Source organism: Prionailurus bengalensis, chromosome C2 (genome assembly GCF_016509475.1).
Source record: "Prionailurus bengalensis isolate Pbe53 chromosome C2, Fcat_Pben_1.1_paternal_pri, whole genome shotgun sequence".
Classification (NCBI taxonomy): Eukaryota; Metazoa; Chordata; class Mammalia; order Carnivora; family Felidae; genus Prionailurus; species Prionailurus bengalensis.
In genome coordinates, this window is record NC_057350.1 from 141,887,375 (window position 1) to 141,906,396 (window position 19,022).

At 37.8% G+C, this 19,022-nt stretch overlaps 1 protein-coding gene across 5 annotated transcripts in view; it reads right to left on the reverse strand.

Moving 5' to 3' along the window:
• THRB (thyroid hormone receptor beta) overlaps positions 1–19,022 on the reverse strand; it is a 388,850-nt gene that overhangs the window by 333,839 nt on the left and 35,989 nt on the right. The window contains exon 1 of one of the 5 annotated variants that reach the window (XM_043595533.1): positions 7,065–7,163. The exons of the other annotated variants lie outside the window; for them this stretch is intronic. The gene's annotated coding sequence lies outside the window, so the exon portion shown is untranslated. Of the gene's footprint in view, positions 1–7,064; positions 7,164–19,022 lie in introns of those variants that run through there. 5 annotated transcript variants of the gene reach the window in all.

Here is a 19,022-nt window from a genome sequence, read left to right on the forward strand (position 1 = left end):
GGAGGACTATTCTTCTTCTTCTCGACACAGCAGTTCAATTAATAGAATCTAAAATTAACTTCATGATTCAAATAAGCTCAGCTTCAAGCCTTGATATACCACTGATTTATATTCACTTGTAAACATCTAATCTAAATATTTTTGCATATGTTGTCTGTCTTACCTACCCTACCCTTAGATTCTAGATTGATTTTCCCCCCTTAACTGTAGGGCTTTTTACACCTTAATGCCTTAAAGTTCATCTTGCTAGAGTTGGCCTGTCAAACCCACCTGAAATGGTCCTTTTGGATGCTAAATCTGTTACTCAAAGCATTTTCTATGTTTCCAGGCTCCATGTCAACCACAACTTTGATAAATGTGCAATCTATATCCTCACCAACATTATTGATAAAAAACTAGTATCTTGAGAGGGCCAAGGGTGAATCTTCATAGCTTACCATCCTGTAGTTCTCACACAGCTTAATTCATGCTTGTTCCAAGACCCCCAGTCTAAATTTGACAATGAATTCACTCTTTCAGATATGTATTTGGATATAGTGAGTTTTGAAGAATGCAAAATAACTAATTCCTAACATATTTGCACTCACATTCATTTAACAGAATATAAAAACAGAATATGATGCTGGAAATAGATTTATGGATAAAAGTAATCCGAAGAGACAAAGACCATATCAAGAGTACGATTTCAGAATTTAAAAAATCATGTTCTCCCACACAGAACAGGACGACAATTTCGGGGAGGCCAGAGGGATGGTAACTTAGCCCTGGATGGGGACACATGGACATGGTGGCACCAAAGGAAATGGGTGATGAGTGGAAGGCAATAACTGACTAATTGCATTGCTTTGCTATGGCTACACAGCAAATTACCACACACTTGACACCTTAAAACAACAATATTTATCATCTGACAGTTTCCATGGGTCAGTCCCATGGCTTAGGTCAGCTGGGCCCTTTGCTCAGGATCTCATCAAGCTGAAATCAAGGTGTTGCTGGCACTACAAAGTCATCTGAAGCTCAAGGTTCCCTTCCAAGCTCCCCGGTTGTTGGGAGAATTCAGCTCCCTGGATTGCAGGACCAAGGGCCACCTTTCCCTCCCTGATGGCCGCCAGCTGGGGGCTGCTCTCAGTCCCTAAAGGCACCTGCCATCCTCTGCCATGTGGCCCTCTCCACAATACCACAGTTTGCTTCTTCGAGGCCAGCAGAAGACTCTCTGCTAAGATAGAGTCTTACGTGGTCAAAAGAGTGACAGTCCCATCATATTCACAGGTCCTGTCCCCAGCAAAGAGCAGGGATCGCAGAGGGCATGCACAGCAGGAGGTGGGCCCTCTGGGGGGGCATCTGAGACTTCTGCCTGCCACAATGGTTAACACCGTGAGGCCTCGTGAAGAATGGTGGGAGGATACGGGTCTGGAGAGGCCTTCTCTGTGCCTGCTATGAAGTTTGAACTTTACCCCAAAAGCAATGGAGGCACAGTGAGGAAGGCCTCTCCCTTTGGGGAGGTACAGGAAGATGTTGCAAGCAGCAAAGGTTAAGAAAGTATTCTAGGAGGCACAGCACTCCAAGAGAAGATCATGGAATCAACGAAGGCAATAAATGTGAAGCACAGCACAATACATACACACACACACACACACACACACACACAGTGGAATCGCCTGTTTGTAATTTAGCACCTCACTTGCCTACGTGACATGACTGTCAGAGAGCACATCTACCCCTTGCCCCTGCTGCTGCTACGATTAGGTGTGCCCTTCACATACTGGGCAGAAAAAAACATGCATATTTTGCATCATTACAGAACCCTCTCCAAACAAACAGCCTGTCTAATTAAGATACCCTTGCCACCCCTCCCCAAATAATAATACTTAAGCCATTCCTGAAAATCGCTGGCTTCCTCAAGAAAACACCTTTATCTCTGACTTTTGGAATACAGCTATCAGCAGATATGTGAGGACCCACAAAGATGGGAGAAGGATGTGAGGAACCCCTGCGTTTCTATCAATGTGGATTTTGAACAGATTAACTGTAACTTCACAGTCTGTTTTTTTTTTTTTCTTCTAATACCTGGAGTATCTTTTAATGAGAGTGTCTAGTTCTTCTAAAGGCTGGACACCATTGCAAACATCACAAATAAGAATACTTTAATGTTAGGGGCACCTGGGTGGCTCAGTCGGTTAGGCATCCCACTCTTGATTTTGGTTCAGGTCATGATCTCACGGTCAGTGAGTTCGAGCCCCGCACTGGGCTCTGTGCTTGACAGCGTGCAGCCTGCTTGGGATTGTCTCTCCCATTCTCTCTGCCCTTCCCCACTTGCACTCTATCTTTTCTCTCAAGAAAAATAAAAAGAAACTTAAAGCAAAAGAATACTTTAATGTTCCACTTGTCTTAGAATTTTCCACTTACAACGGTATCTATAAACCATAACGTTGAGAACAGCAGCGGTGTTGATCATCAAATATAAAATTGAAAGTAGCTAAAAGCTACTTCCTACATGCCAGGCACTGTTGTCAGGGCTTCATATCCTCACATGCTGATGACAAAACTATAACATACAACATCTGAGTAACTTGCTGGAGATTACATGGGTTGTCAGTGCCAGAGCTGGGATGTGAACCCAGGCAGACTGGTCCCTAATAGCTCACAGCCTTGGAACGACACCAGCTCCTTTCTTAAGGGTGACCTTTGAGGTGCCCAAATGATCTCTGACTACCAATGACTACTTTCGAGATGGCAGAGTTAACAGTATATAAAAACTAGGGTCTAATGACTACCATATTATGTTACATAAGTGAGAGGCACCAAGACAGTAGGATAAATAAACCCAAGAGGTAGTTCTTTAAAATAAGTCAGATAAACCTCAGAATTATACAGTAAACCAGGAAAAAGAGAGAGAAGCACAGATATAAAAAAATCTTAGAAATTGTAAGAGAATACTGTGTTCAATCCCATGCTTATTATTTTAAAAATACTAACACAAGGACAATGTTTACATACAGTGTGAATTACCAAGATCAACACAAGCAGAAACAGACACGTTGAATAGAACAAATAAGGAGAGAAACAAACACCAACAAAAAGAAAAAAAATCTTAAAAAGTTATAAAAGCATTATCTCGTTCAAAAAATAATCCAGGCATAGAAAATTCCACAGGAAACTTCTTTAAAATTCTCAAGAAAAATAGAATTCCCATTACATTTTTTTCTGTTCACAGCACAGAAAAAAATAAAAACTTCCCAATCACATTATGAAGTTAAGCATCATTTTGATGTAAAAACTAACAAGACAACATAAAAATTCAACGTAAGACCAGCTCATGCAAATTGATGCAATAATCAACAAATATTGAATACAGCAATGAGTTATGAAAACATTTCATCGTGACCAACTAGGCTTTACTCCAAGAACAAAAAGATGATTAAATATTAGGAAATTTGTGATTATAGTATATCATTTTAATAGATCAAAGGCAAAAATTACACAATAATTTTTTTAATATGATACTCTATATCACGTCTGGTGAAATGCAAGCAATTCTCATTGGATACTCACAACATCCTTACAAGATATTTATATTATTATCCTCATATTACAGGATAAAAAATGGAAATTGGAAGAAGACAAATAACTTACTCAGTGTTATATACTTCTAAGAGGAAGATATGTAATTTGAGCTCATGTCTGTCTGGCCATAAATCCTATATTCTGGCTTCTGTGTTACGTTTTCATATAAAGGATAACCTACCAAAAATAAATCTTAAGGCATTTTACAACATTTCAAAACCCCTTTTGATTAAAAAAATACTTGCAGCTTATTAGGAATGCAATAAAATCACTTACCATGGTTGGAAAAACCCATCAGAAAGAAAATCAGAAACAAGATAAGAATAAATACAATTAAGTATATTTAACACTGCTGTGGAAATTCTAGTTTATGCCATAAGATGTAATTCTGAAATATGAAGTATGCTCTTTAGAAAGGTAATAGAATCATTATTTGGTATAATATGATTGTTTACTAGGGAAACTAAAAGAACTAGGTAAAAAATAATAAATAGAATAAAAAACAAAATATAAAAACTGATCTTTCATATAACAGTAATTACCAATTAGAAAACAATACCTACCATCCCAAATATAGCTAAATAAAAAGTATATAATACTCAAGAATAACCTTCAAAAATATGCAGGACTTATATGAAGAAATAATTTTTCTATCACGTCAAATAAGACTTGAAAAAACCGAGGCATATTGTGAAATGATTGAAAGTTGTAAAGATACAAAATCCTTCAAAATAATTCATAGTTTGTATATAATTCTATGCAGAATACACCAGGATTTTTATACTCAAAAATTAATTCCAACATTTGCCTTGACCAATGCTCAGATGGTAATTGCTAAGGCACATTTAAAACGAAATAATGAAGGGGTTAGGGTTTGCCATATCAGAAATGGATATGTGTTATAGAAAATATAATATGATTCCCCTATAATAATCAACAGATAGTAAAAAAATAAAATAAAAAGAATGGAGGGCCCAGATACAGAAATGTATTTGCCAATTTAATTAGAGATAGATTTAATCACAACTCAATGGAGAAAAAAGGGATTATTCAGTAAATGGTGTTGGAATAACTACTTGAATAGTTAAAAATTATATTTCTACCTCATATAATATGTCAAACTAAATTATGGATGAATTACACATTAAGGTAAAAAATAAAGTTATAAAGGATTATGAAAAATCTAGATGGTTATTTATCACATATTGGGCCAAACAAAGAATTTCCACCCATACGTCAGAAAGCAGTAACATATTTGGCTGCAGTAATTAAACATGAAAAAAGTCATGTCTTAGTACAATACTTCAAATTAAAAGGCAAACACCCAACTAGGAACATAATTTCCAGAGATAGGACATATAAAGAGTTTAACACAGTGCATAAGCAAAATATTAACACCTCATTGAGAAATGGGCAAGGAATATAGATGAACAAGTTATATAAGAATTACTATAAATGTCCAATAAGTGTTGAAAAAAATTTTTAATGACTGATGCTTAATTCTACCAAGTGTGAGGAGAGACAGAAACTGAGACTGATATACTGCCAGTATAAGTGCAAATTAATACCTTTGGCCACATCTGAGAAGAACTATAAACATGTTCACATCCTCTGATTGCATCTACTATTATGTAGAAGCAAGAAAGAAAATGGCAAAAGATGAAATGCAAGGCTACATCATTTTTTCCAAGAGAAAGCATGAACATTCAGCTATAGTTGTACATCCAAAAGTCCAACATTATACAGTCATTAAATAATCATGTTTTGAAGAATATTTAATGCCATTGAGAAAATGCTCCCTGTCAAGTGAACACAGGTAAGATATAAAACTATACCTAGACTATGGTCCTGATTCTGTAACATAGTAATATATACAGAGAAAACAAATTGGGTAATAATGTGGCAAAATGTTGCGGTGGCTATCTCTGAATATTAGAGTAGTTAATCTTTATTTTCTAAAATAAACATCAGAATGAAATTTATTTTGTAAAGAATGAGAACAAAACAATGATTGAGAAGAAAAACAAGAAGCCGGACCCATTGGACATAACCTCCTGAGGAAATAAAGAAGTCCGCCTTTTGTATCCCTCTCATTTTATTGCACAATCTCAGAGGGAAATGGTGGAGTGGGTATCTCATAAACCACCTTAGCTTTTAAAAGGAATCACTCCAGAAGCCATCTCTCCATCAGCTCGGGCTAATTCTTTCTTTACTCTTTCCACTCTGGCCTTTTCCCACTTAACTCTGCCAACCTCCACTTTCTTCCCACTCAAAGTCTGGCCACAATAAAACAATCCCAACATAGGAAGCAGGTCTGGGGGGAAAGTCAGCATCCTGAGTGATTACTGAGGGAAGGATGTGTGTTTCTGCAGAAATGCATTTTGCCTCTGCTAAAGTATCATTTCACAACACTATCCACCATGGAAAGACTTTTCTCAAAAAAAAAAAAAAAAAACCCTATACTCTTGAAAACTCCTGCAAAGCCTACTGCAATGATGGTATCAGAAGTCCATTTATTCTTTATCAGCATAATTCAGGGCGTTTACTAAAACTCTTTCATCCAATCTCTCAGTGATATTCAGCAGATATTTATTGGGTATTCTCTAGGGTTAGAGGAAATATTGTGGGTGTGGGAGGCTGAATAACGGTCCCTAGAAATGTCCACATCCTCATCCTGGAACCTGGGAATTTGTTACATTACATGACTAAAGGAACTTTACAGATGTGATTAAGGTAAAGATCTTGAGATGGAGACCTTGTCCTGCAAAATCTGGATGGGCCCAATATAGTCACAGGGGTCCTTATAAGGGAAAGAGGCGGGAGAGTCAAGAGAAGGAGATGAAAAAAGACAGAAGCAGAGGTCAGAGTGATTGCAGCACCATCAGTCAATGAATTTGAGCACCTGAAAGAAAAAGCAAGCAAACAGATTCTCCTCTATAGTCTTCCAGAAGGAATGAAACCTGGCTGACCTATTTTGAACTTCTTATTATTCACTTAAATCTGGAGCCTCTCTTTGTGTGGTCTTACAGAAAATTTATCACCATTAAAGTGTTTCTTGTTTTTGCCAGAATTTCCCAGTGTGTTACAATGAAGCAAATCCTGTGAGCTGTCCCACAATTCTAAAGAGTCCTCTAGTCAAATGTACTGTAATACCCTCTTGGAAATCCACAATGTACTTTTGCATATTAAAGACTAAGTAGACTTTTTCACCTTGTTTAATCTGGAATTTTCCAAACTTTGGCCGTAGAGTTTTAAACCTCTATTTACATCAACATCATTAACAACAACAAATATTTATTGCTTTGTATAGCTGCCACGTGCCAGGCCCTGGTCTGGACCCAGGAACACAGAGAATGAGCCCATTCTTTAAACTACTTCATGGAGTTTAAACACGTTTAAGCAAATTGATAGACTCTGCCAATCCCTATATACTTGAAACATACCGTTTCAAGTTTTTAGTTATCTTTATAGATGTGGATTTTTATTTTTTTTAATCTTACCCAACAGGAAGTTAAATTCCTAGAAAGCAGGTATATTTCTTTACAAGCCCATCTTCTGTAGCTCTTCCCTCAGGGAGCTAATATTCCAGTCAGTGAGATTTGCTTACATTCAAAAGAAAAAGGATATTTTGGGGAGAAAGATAGGGGATTTTTGTTATCTAATCTGACAAATAGGTTAACATTGAAAGATTAAACGGATTGTCCCAGACTGTTTTACTGAAGCGTCCCTTGACTGTATGTCAGAATTTCCTGAACAGTATGAATTTTTAAAGCCATGAAGGAGCAGTCACACTTGGGGTAACCCAGAGTTCATAGATAGAGTCTCCTTCTTCACTTCTATCCCTCCACCATTTCCCTCCCCTCTGATCTTATTCCAAGCCTGAGGTCTTAATGGTGGTATTTCTTTGACTTATAAAATAGTCTAGTGGTACAGTGGATGTTTTGGGTCATCACTGCATAATATTATCATAAGTAAATAATAAGTATTGTAAGTAAATTAAAAGAACTTACAAGTAATTAGAAGTAAATAAATAAGTAATAATGTTAAATAGTATTAATTACGCCCCTACTTTCCCAAAGGGAATAAGGAACAGTTCAATATATACTGCGTTTCAGGCTTCCTGCAAATGCCTGATACCATTGTTCTCCTTGCAAAGTATTTTTTGCAACATTCCAGTCTCCCGTGATCATAGGAAACATGATTGTGCAAATGTTGCCTCTCCTTTTATAAGAAATCAAATAATTTTAAAACAGAGGTAAATGAAAACTTTTCAGCAGCATATATTTTAATTATAAAATTAGGAAGAATAGCATCCCCATTCCAATTACTTTTCAACTCAAATCAATAGAACTTCAATTAACTACGTTTTTAAAATTCAATCAAGAAAAAAAATCTGAAGCATTTAAAGAATGCTATAAATTATAATACATTACCCTGAGAAAAACCCACTGATGCATTTTACATATTATTGAATATTCTTTACAATCTGCCATTGTGTAACAATTAACTAGGTTTAACCATTAAATAAAGAGAAAACAACACACACACACACACACACACACACACACACACACACACATTGAACTCCTGAACTTAAAATGATCTCAACAAATCAGACCGGTCTAAGTGAACTTTAGTAAACCTAGGGAGAGAGCTTTCTCCTGCCATGGCTTTCTTTGCAGTAATGGGGAAAGTTTAATCCTGGAGGGAATGTGTTTTGTTTTACCTTGTCCTGTTAATACATTAATTTTAAGTTCAATTACCAGCTGTCATTTTTCACTTATATAACCATTATGACACAGGGTTATCTTTATTTCTTCCACTTTACTTCTATTTATCCTGTGTATAATCGGTAACACAAAACCCCCTTCTTAGGATGAATGGTGGTGGTCCCCCTTAATGTAAATTTAAAGCACTAAACACCAACACTCTAAGGACTGAGTTCTGGAGGGTAAAGGATGGGCAGGGATTGGATGATAAATCACCAATGAAAGCCATTAGAACGTGTCAGTGATTAGTGCTCTGTAAATGGCAAGGGGAGTGGAAGGAAGGATTCATATTTCAGTTGTCACCTAAATGGTATCTCAGGATTTTGAACTACAAAGAGACAAAGAGTTGGTTCTTGCTGCCCAACAAGACTGCTACAGGTTTCAAAGAAAGAGAGTATTTGTCACCAAGACTACTTAATTCAGTAAGCATTTATTAAGTACCCACTGAATGCCAGTCACAAAGCCATAGGGGAAACTATACCTGCTTGCTTGCTGAGTGAAACTCCACAGAAGAGCAGTAGTATCAGCTTGAAGAGTATCAAGCTAGTAAATCATTCAGATGACCCAAACAGGACATAAATAAGTCAAAGGCAAAACAGATTAGTCAGGTCTCTTTCACTGATGAGAATTAGAACCCCAATTTTCAAAACCTAATCAAAAAAGGAGCTTTAGTGGAAGGAATCTGAGGCATCCTCAGACTGTGAGTAATTGCACGAGTCAGGCTGCCAAGATTCCCACAGCACCTCCATCTCTCAACTCTGCTTCTCCCTATTTCTTTCTTTCTTCCCAGTGACAGATGGCATTTTCCATAACTATGGCCAATTTCAACCTGGCTCCTACCTGCTCTGGTGAAGTCACCAGAGAATGCCTGAGGCCCACCCCATCATCCCTAATCACATGGACCAGCAGAACACTGATGTCAAAACACATGTGAACTGTGCTTTCCTCATAGTGCTTCCCAATGTGCTTTTGAGTTCAAACAAGTGTTCGTATTTTTGTGTGCAACTTTTTCTTGTTTAAAGTTTTAGTGGCATGTATAACATACCACAATGAAAGCCATGTAATAAAAATACGTGTAGGTCAAAGACACTAGAATTCTAAGTTATATTTGGGAGATGGAACGATAAGTGATTTTTCTAATTCGCATTCTCCAAACGTTCTGTAATATGATTAATCTAATGATGAAAAATATTATTGCATATTTTAAATTATTTTTAATGTTTATAAATGCCTAAAATGTGTCTAATTCTGAGAAGTGATTAATAAATATAATCTATATTTTGGTGATGAAAATAGCAATGTTTTCTTATAAAAGTCTTCTCTCTTTCGAGGTAAGAAAATATCAAAGATATATCTTTTCCTATATGTAATAAAACATGAAACTATTATTAATCGTGAACACCTTAGGACTTTTGAGAATTTAAGGAAAATCAAATTAACACTATCACAATCTAATTTCAATGATCACCAATAAAAACAAGGGTATAACCTAACACCTATTTAAAAAATACTTGCATGTATGAAATAATCAGCATAACTACAAATAAACACAAGTCAGGGGTCAAAATGCTGTTGCAGAGTTCTTTAAAAAGCGTTTGCTGGTTGAATGTTATTTAGCCTTAAGTAGGAAGGAAATCCTGACACATGGTACAAGATGGATGAACCGTCACAACATTATGCTAACTGAAACAAGCCAGTCACAAAAAGACAAACACCGCGTGATTCCATTTATAGGAAGTACTTAAGAGTAGCTGAATTCACAGGGACACAAAGTAGGATGTGGGTTGCCAGGGGCTGGCAGGAGGGGATATGGGGAGTTATTGTTCAACGGGTATAACCTTTCAGTTTTGCAAGGTGAAAAGTTCTGATGACGGATGGTGGTGATAGTTGCACAGTATAAATGCACTTAATACCACGGAATTGTGCATTTAAACATGGTCAGGATAGCAAAAGAGTCTCCAGCAAAATAAATAACTATTGCTCGATTCTGACAAAGGCAATACTAGCAAAAAAAGGTACAACAAAATGGAACTTTACAACATTGATAATATTAATGACCATCTGAGATAACTATATGAATAATTTTCAGAGAAAAATGCTATCAAGTAGGAAAGCTAAAATACACAGATAAGCAGAGTTCGAACCCTGCCTCGGGCTCTGTGCTGACAACTGAGCCTGGAGCGTGCTTCAGATTCTGTGCCTCCCTCTGTCTCAGCCCCTCCCCCGCTCGTGCTCTCTCTCTCTCTCTCTCTCTCTCTCTCTCTCTCTCAAAAATAAACAAACACTTAAAAAATTAAAAATAAATAAATAAATAAATAAATAAATAAATAAATAAATAAAAATAAAATAGACTCGTTTACTTACACCCCATCTTGCCAGGACCACAACCTGGAAGTTCATTTCCTGAACTGAGATACACCCCATTACGCACCCACTGGTCATGAGCATACAAAACATATAAAAAATAAAAATCTTGGTGCTTGAACGTTTACGACAATTTCACGTTGTCTGACTAAATATATGTTGAAATGGTCAAGAGTTAACAAGCCCAGAGTACAAAAATCTAATATTTAAAGGTCCTTTCAGAGAAGAACAGTCCTGCAGCTGGCTTTCAGAGGGAAGGAGAATGCAAGCTAGCAGATGACAGTGAAGGATGATGTGCCACCAGTTAAAAATAAATGACAGAGGAGCCCACACAAAGACAGGCCAGGGAGGTATGAATTTAGAGAATGGTGAACAAACCAGCCAAAATAAGGTCAAGGACAAAAGTAAGACAGAAGGAATATGGCCTGAGTTTGAAGGTCAAGGCAGGTTCTGAATCTGGCAGAGGGGGAATGATGGGAAGGCACATGGCTGGCTACAGGAACAACAAATCACTGGCTGCAAAGCCAGTCAGTGAAAAGCAAAGGAAAAGGACAACAGGGAACCAAAAAGTCCTGTAGAAATGATGATTTCACACTCTCGATTATAAGCTACCTACAGACACGGTTTAGTAGAGATATGGTGAACACTGTATACTAGTATGATGGATTTTCTTTGCTTTAAACCTCATCCCCGCTGTTTTCACGGGTTCACATATGCACGACCCATTTCTGAGATAAGGGCAGGCCACTCTCACATTAAAATTGAACATGTCACACCAATGCCACAGCACCCATTCCCAGGAACATGCAATGGCCAATTGATAGAAACGGGCTTTTTGACAGGAAACTCCCAGGACCCAGTAACTCATGATGGAGAACACCACCAGAGAAAAGATAGCAGTACTATATTTTAGCTCAGCAGGGAAAGTAACTCAATTGTTCTCCCTGATTATGAATAGACGAACATTTCGTCCAACAGCTGTAATTTGCAACGGAATGTCTTATGTTCTCTCCTGAAAACTGAGTCAGGTTAATGGTTTTCTGCGTGCTGCAGAAAACACACATTTATTTCACGTTTATTTTCACATTTTATTATTAGTATTTATTATTATTATTTTCACATTGTATTCACATTTATTTCAGAGAAGTAAGTAAAGATTTTTCAAAACGGGCTAGCCATTTTAAGAAATATAAGACATTGGTCAGTTAAATACCACATATATATATACACACATATACATTTATATTTATATTTATATATGAGAATATCTTAAGTCAAATGAGGCTGAGATTTTTTGCATAAATGCTGGTTTTAGTAATAACTGTAAAAATGTGGAAAAAGAGAAGATTAAGTTTGGATGAAAAATAGGAGGTTAAAAAAAGATACTAACTTGGCTTTTTGGTTCTTAGTTGCACTAACTGCTTTGATTTAAAACTATTGATTATAGAGGCTGAAAGAAGACAGACATCAGAAGAATAACTGAGCAAAGGAAGGAAGGGAGGAGGAGAGAGGGAGGGAAGAAAGAAGGAGGGGGGAGAATTAGCTAGCTAGGTAGTTACTTAGGAAGGAAAGAGGAGGAAAGGAGGAAAGGAAGGAAGCAGGGAGGGAGGGAAGGAAGGAAGGGAGGGAGGGAGGCAACTAGACCTCTTTGAACAAAGCATCACAACTTAGTATTTAGTATTCTTACTTACACAATTAAAAATTGTGTCTAATTCTTTAAGAAATAACTTCCATGGATATACTGTACAACTGCAGCTCAGAGACCTTGCGATATTTACACATAGTCCGAATAGTCTTTGCATTGACTCTTGAGAAATAAAGAGGGGATACTCAAAAAGTGATTCCTGCAGAGGGGTGGGTACCCGGACAGCAAGATCCACGTCAGACCCCGTATTTCCAGATTGGCAACCCTCACAAAAGCTGACTTGTCCCAACATTCACTCTGCCTTAAACTTTGAGTTTTAAGTTTCAGTCTGAAAATTACTTTCTTACAAAAAGTTATTTTACACTCTTACCTTTGTGCCTTTGTGTACACAGTCTACAATTTTTCTGCAGCATTCTTTACTTTCACTCTTAAAAGTGGACCACTTGATTTATCATGGAGGTCTTTCAGTCTCAGACATGCCAGCCCTACACTCATTTTTCCTAAAAACTCAGAGATGGGTTTCTGTGTTCTGTAATAATGAACTTCATCCCTTTGTACAAGTTAAACCAGGCATAATAAAGCAGTAGGTAAATGAAAAACTAGGTTAAAAAACAAAAACGGAAACAACTGACCAATCTACAGCAGGCTCAGCTTTTTTGAGAGAGAGAGAGAGAGAGAGAGAGAGAGAGAGAGAGAGATTAAGGTGCATGCAGGCAACTGGTATGAAGGTCACCAAACAAAATGTTGCAATCTTAAAGTGCCATGGACGTGTAGACCATGTTCAGCAGCAGCTCCTCATTCGTGTGACTCTCTCTTCACTCATTGTGATCATTCATAAATGTACATTATGATGGCGTGCTACATTTGCAGTAACATGTTTTGAAAATTAGGCACGTTTTTTCCTTTAAATTCAAATAAAAATTCTTCACGTAACTTTTTAAAATTTGGCTCCCCAGACCCAGCTTTCGTTAGAGGAGAAGTGACCTGCCAGCTCAAAATTCCATAAACGGTTTCTTCATGACAGATAGGAGCTTTGACAAATCTGTCCTTTAATTACTCACTATGTATCTGCTGACGGAGTTTAAATTACCAAATCGTTTTGGTCCGAAATTTTCGGATTTTCACGGGAAAGAGCTGAAAGTCAGAAGCTGCCACATGTACCGTATGTACCTCGAGCTTTCTAAGTCAAAGTCAGGAGGAAGCATTCCTTGTCCGGGGACCTCCGTTCGTCTTCTGTCCGCTCCTGACCTGCTCTTTTCCTCTTGGCAATGACAGCTCCTTGCAAAGCAAATAGCTACCCACTCTGAAAGGAAATGCTCATCCTCTCAGTCCATATTGCAAGTACTAAACAACCTTGAGAGTCATCTAGGGAGTGAACTAGGCTTGCAGCAGATAAGCACAAAGCCGACCTTTAAACCCCAGCCTTTAATAGAGCATTGGGTTATTTCACTGTGTGTTTGCTCAACAGTTTCAGGGTCACAAGGGTCTGCGTTTACTGAGGTGGGGCGAACCCGGGAACCTTGCTCCAGCTCCCACATTGCAACTGATAGAAGAAGGTTGGGGGCTGGGCTAGTAGAGGCCTCAACCCCCATCCCTAAGTGTACCCACTATCACAGGCTGTTAGAACACATTTTTTAGCATCTGGAGATCATTGGAGGGCACAAGTTGTCTGACTGGCTCTTAGCCACCAACTTTAGAAAAAATGAGAAAGACTCTTGGGGACCCAGGAGTGGAAGATTTTCTTCTTTGCTTTCACCTTGTCACAGTGCCATACTGAGTCCTAGAGCTAGAGAGAAGAGGAGAAATCAGTAATACCTGTCCTATCTTTGTTAAAAACATGATATTTTATTCATCATGGACTTTTTTCACCAATTTTGACTTGTCAAAATAAGACACTGAAATGTTTATGTTGATTAACTTAGTTTTTTGATGCCCAAGGTGAGTGAGGCCTTGTTCACCTCACCCTAGTACTCGCCCTGCTCTGCACCTACCTCACTGTTCCTATCTTATGTCTGACTCTACAAATGGAAGCAGATCTAGGCAGGGTGTTGGAGATGCCTATAGTTGATGCAAGAAGTGGAGACGAGCCCAAAGCAGACAAGAAAAACGTTAGTGAACATCTACCATGTTCCAGGTTCTATGCCAGGCATTTATTTACATTCTTTCAGGTCCTCACCCATGAGCAAGACATACTAAAATCCATTCAAGGAAGCTGAGGTTTTGAGAAACATGCTTCCTTTCACTTACCTTCACCCCAGGAACTGGCCCTACAAATCACCTGGCATTCAAGACAGAAAACTGAGAGTTGTCCATGATTCTTCTTGAACCGATAGAATCTTACTGCCAACACTTCTAACTATCCGTGGCCACCCAGCTTGTGAGTGGGGGAGGAAAATTCAAAAGATGGTCTATTTGAGGACAATCTCCATAGTCGTTGCCATATTTGCCACCTCTCCAAAGCAAGTCACTGAATGTTTTGATGTGCCATTGGCCAGTCCAGGACAAGGCTGGCTCCCTTTCAAGTGCTGACTGTTCTGCAAATTTACTCAGTACATTGTAGTTTGATCTTGAACGCAAGCTCTATCTCTGGCCCAGGACACCACTCTGGGCACCAGATTTGAGCTTTCTCACATCTCCACTTGGATATCTCATAGACATCTCAAACTCAGACATCTAAAACAAGATACAAACCATCATTTGGGAGCCTGGGTGACTCAGTTGGTTAAGTTTCCAACTTTTGATTTCGGCTCAGGTCATGATCTTGCGGTTCGTGAGATCTAGCCCTGAGTTGGGCTCTGCACTGTCCGTGCAGAGCCTGCCTCGGATCCTCTGTCCCCCTTCTTCTCTGCTCCTTTCCCACTTATGTTCTCTCTCTCTCTCTCTCTCTCTCTGTCTCTCAAAATAAATAAATGCACATTAAAAACAAAAAGATCCAAACCATTATCAAAACCTTTTCATTTACATAGCAGAAACAATACCAACACTTATTAAAGTGTTCACTCTGTGACAGATATTCTTATGGCGCATATAGTGCATTACTGACTCATTTAATTTGCATAACAACACTACAAGAAGATTCTTATTATTATTTACATTTTACTACTGAGAAAACGATGGCATAGAGAAGCTAATTTGCCCATGGTCATATAGCTTGTAAGAGGGGAAATTCGTATTTTAACCTAATCAGTCAAGCTTTAGAACACACACTGTTAACCATTACACCATATCTTCAAAATCATTTAAAATGCATTCATCATATTGGTTTTCCAGCACCCCATCTTTGCTCAAGCTACTGTCACTGCTTGCTTAAGCAAGTTCAAAAGCCTCTTAAATGGTCATCTTGGTTCTCTTTCTACCTCACTTCCACACAGCAAGAAGCAGCCAAGAGGGCTTTTTTTAAAGTTTACATCAGATCATGTCATTTCCTCTGCTAAAATCCTCCAAATCATTCAACTACTTTCTGAATCAGATTCAAACTCCTGAATGCGGCCTGCAATCTGTTATGTGAACTGAGGCTTCTGCCCTTTTCTGAGATATTATCTCTTACCATTTTCCACCTCACTTACCACCTGTTGCTCCCACTGGCCTTATCTTTCCTTGGACCCAGGAAACTCTTTCCTGCCTCCTGGCCTTTGCATATGCTGTTCTCCATGTTTGCAATGCTCTCCTCCTCCCCTGGCTGGCTTCATCTAATCCTCCATATGTCTCAGCACACTTCTCTGACCTGTTAGCCTAAAATAGAACTCCCTACTATTCTCTCTTAACACCTGTTCTTTTCCTTCACAGCAATTTAAAAATGTTTAAGTCTAGATTTCTTTGTATTTTTACTTGATTATTGTCTGTGAGCTCCATATGAGACAATCGAGGTCTGTTTTATCTACCACCTTATTGCCAGCACCTACCCCAGAGTCTGAAGTAGACAGTACAGTTAATTTTTAAATGAATGAGTTAATCCTGCGAAGCTCATAAATAAGTAACATCATTGATTTTAGTAAGAGAGATCCCTAAAAAGAAAGAAAATATGTATACATATATATATGTATATACATACATACACACGTGTGTATGTTATACTTCTTTGTTTCTAACATGTAAACAAAAATTATGAAACCAAATATTCAATCTTTGGAAAACACATAGGAGGTAATAAACAAAAATTCTAAAGAATGATTTTGAAAGACCTTATAGCATATCTAGCTTTTTAAAAGTTCTTGTGTTGTTATCATGACAATCCCAGTAAGATGGGAACCAAACTCTCAACTTTTCTTACTTAATCAGAATACACAGTGGTGTTCTGTAACTATCAATGATAAGCTATGGGAGTTTCAATCACATATCTTTTGACTACTTGTTTCTCTTCATAACTTAGAGACTGATTTTTTTCATTGCTGCCAAATCTATCATCAGGAAATAACTAATTTTACATTGCATGTGATTTTCTGTGATCCTGTTGTGTCATAGATGTTTTAGGAATAAAGATAGATTCTTCATGCCTCTGTATAATAGATAATTATTTGGATTAAGATCAAGTTACCTGTTCTTTAGGATTCCAATACTTCTAAAAAAGTAAATGAATGCATTCAAGAATGGAATTTGTATTTTATTCGGGACATATGGCAGAAAAACTTTGCAAATCATATATCTGATAGGGCATTTGATCTAGAAATATATAAAGAATTCAATAATATGAAGACAACACAATTTAAAAATAGGCAAAGGATCTGAGAGGACATTTCTCAAAAAAAAAGATACAAAACTAATCAATAAGCAAACATATGACAAGATGCTGGACATCATTGGCCAGAAGGGAAATGGAAATCCAAATCCCAGTAAGATACCAGATAGTAATAATCCAAAAAGTGGAAAATATTAATTGCTATTGATAATGTGGAGAAATAGGAAACCTTATATTCTGCTGACAGGAATGTAAAATGCTGCAGCACTTTGGAAAACAGTCTGGCAGTTCTTCAAAAGATTAAAAATAAAGTTACCATATGACCCAGCAATTCTACTCCTAGGTAGGTATATACCTAAGAGAAAGGAAGCCATATGTCTACACAAAAACTTGCACATAAATGTTCTTATCAGAATTATGCACGATACCCCAAAAGTGGAACAACCCCAAGTTCATCAACTGATGGATGGAAAATAAAATGTGATACGTCCATGTAATGGAATATTATCCAGCAATAAAAAGAAATGAAGTACTGATACATGCTACATAACAGATAAACCTTGGAAATATTTAGTTAAAAAATCCAGTCACAAAAGACCATATATTATTTGATTCCATATATATGAAATTTCCAGACCAGACAAATTCATTGACAAAAAGTACGCTAGTGGTTGCTTAGGGTTGGGGGTGAAATGAGGAGTGAGTGCTAACGAGTACCAGATTTCTTTTGGGGGTGGTACAAATGATCTAAAATTAGTGGTGAGGGTTGCACAGCTGTGAATATATTTAAAAAACATTAAATTGTACACACGCTTTAAATGAGTGAGTTGCACGGTATAGAAATTATGTCTCAATAAGGCTGTTAAGAAAAACAATGGGATACACTTTTTACTACTCTTTAAAACTAGATCTTGGGGCGCCTGGGTGGCGCAGTCGGTTAAGCGTCCGACTTCAGCCAGGTCACCATCTCGCGGTCCGTGAGTTCGAGCCCCGCATCAGGCTCTGGGCTGATGGCTCAGAGCCTGGAGCCTGTTTCCGATTCTGTGTCTCCCTCTCTCTCTGCCCCTCCCCCATTCATGCTCTGTCTCTCTCTGTCCCAAAAATAAATAAACGTTGAAAAAAAAAATTTAAAAAAAAAAAATTAAAAAAAAAAAAAACAACTAGACCTATGTTTGGAATTTACAAGGGTGGGTATGGCTTAACCAAACAGTATCTATAATTTGCTTTCAAGAAAAGAAGATGAGTTTTAGATGCAATTTAAGAACTTATGATCTCCCTCTCTTAAAATTCCTAGTCTGTCATCTGACACTGTTTAGAGGCAGACTTAAAGTCCTTGGTTCAGATATATAGGTTTTTAAGAGTGGGGCAAGATGTAAAAGATGATGATTTTAGAGTAAGAAAAAACTAAGGCCCCGAGTGAATAAACACCTTTCCCAGGATTATAAAAGTAAGGAGAAAGAGAATCAGAGCTTTCCAGATTGAAGCTTTATTTTTAATTTTTCAACAGCACTATACGAAATGCAGAGCAGTGAATGGCATTTTCCAAAATGGCACCAGCCCAAAGTTCTACACAACTAAGTCTCATATATGGAGAAGGAATTCCACTCAATGTATGAAAAGAGCAAGGATGAAGTCCACACAGTGATTGCTTCTTCTTGATTCATTCCTTCAATCAACTTTGACCAGGTGTTTGTGTTCCAGGCACTGTGGGGATGAAGACTTGACTTTGTTTTTAAAGACAGCAGAGACTAGGAAGTTTAGATTCTGGTCTCTTTCTTTGGCATTGAACACAGAATGGCCACCTCCATCACCCATTCCTAAGTAGGGTTGGAAGGCATCGCAAATGGATGTTCAATTTGATTTTGAACCCTGTCTTCAATCTTCCCAGCAAAACCTTTCTTTTCCTCCTTTCCCTTCTTTAAACACTTGCCTCTGGGATCCTGAGAGATCTCACCCAACTTGGGGGCTTCAATTATCCCATGTGTTCTGCCAGTGCAGGAGAAAT